General features: G+C 52.2%; 1 protein-coding gene across 4 annotated transcripts in view; it reads right to left on the reverse strand.

Moving 5' to 3' along the window:
• The window catches only part of slc9a1b (solute carrier family 9 member A1b), a 33,478-nt gene that overhangs the window by 23,233 nt on the left and 9,944 nt on the right, over positions 1-301 (reverse strand). The window lies entirely within an intron of this gene.

The raw sequence follows: 301 nt of genomic DNA on the forward strand, positions 1-301 counted from the left end.
TGAGTGTGTGAGTGAGTGTGTGTGAGAGAGTGAGTGTGTGTGTGTGAGCACGTGTGAGTGTGTGAGTGTGTGTGTGTGAGAGAGAGTGTGTGAGCGTGTGAGAGAGTGTCTCTGTGTGTGTGTGTGTGTGTGTTTGTGTGAGAGTGTGTGTGTGTGTGTGAGAGAGTGAGTGAGTGAGTGAGTGAGTGTGTGCATGTGAGCGCGTGTGAGTGCGTGTGTGTGTGTGTGTGTGTGTGTGCGTGTGTGTGTGTGTGAGAGGGTGTGTGAGCGTGTGAGTGTGTCTGTGTGTGTGTGAGTGTGT

Source organism: Sinocyclocheilus grahami, unplaced genomic scaffold, assembly GCF_001515645.1.
Source record: "Sinocyclocheilus grahami isolate Dianchi unplaced genomic scaffold, SAMN03320097.WGS_v1.1 scaffold2352.1, whole genome shotgun sequence".
Lineage (NCBI taxonomy): Eukaryota > Metazoa > Chordata > Actinopteri > Cypriniformes > Cyprinidae > Sinocyclocheilus > Sinocyclocheilus grahami.